Below are 600 nucleotides of genomic sequence, written 5' to 3'. Positions count from 1 at the left end.
GCCACATAAATGACCTCAATGCTTCCAGCTGCGCTCTGAAAGAAAGCCTTATAGCTTCTAGTAACAGAGCTGATATCGCTGAAAACCAAACCCAGAGTCTTATTGTAAGAGTAGCTGAATTACAACAGCAGTTGTAATGACAGACGGTGTCTGCCATTAAAGTGAGGGCATTGATTGGAAAAAACTGGGATCCTGCAACCTGGAATGGGGACATATGGACAGATGATCAGGAAGATTAGGATATGGAGCCTGTAAATTCTATTGAACCCCTCCCATCTGAACAGATTACTGTAAAACCATTATCCCCTCCCCCTCAGTTTGAGGGGACTAGCCAAACTGGTCCTGTGGGGTCATTGTTTGAGGAAGAGGCCACGGAAGACATTCCTGAATGCTCTCAGGAACTGCCTCAACCACCCACTTTTTACGAGACCCATAACTAAAGTCAAGTCCAAACGGGCCCCAAGAGGTGAAATAGAAAGTGTGACTGAGGAGGTGATACACTATACTCAAAAAGACTTAAGTGATTTTGCTAACATGTACAAACAGAAACCTAGAGAATATATATGGGAATGGCTACTGAGAGTGTGGGATAATGGTGCA

The sequence above is a fragment of the Orycteropus afer genome, unplaced genomic scaffold, assembly GCF_000298275.1.
Source record: "Orycteropus afer afer isolate SDZICR_OR568_19922 unplaced genomic scaffold, OryAfe1.0 scaffold00214, whole genome shotgun sequence".
NCBI classification, from domain to species: domain Eukaryota; kingdom Metazoa; phylum Chordata; class Mammalia; order Tubulidentata; family Orycteropodidae; genus Orycteropus; species Orycteropus afer.
Note: the sequence above shows the minus strand (reverse complement) of the source record.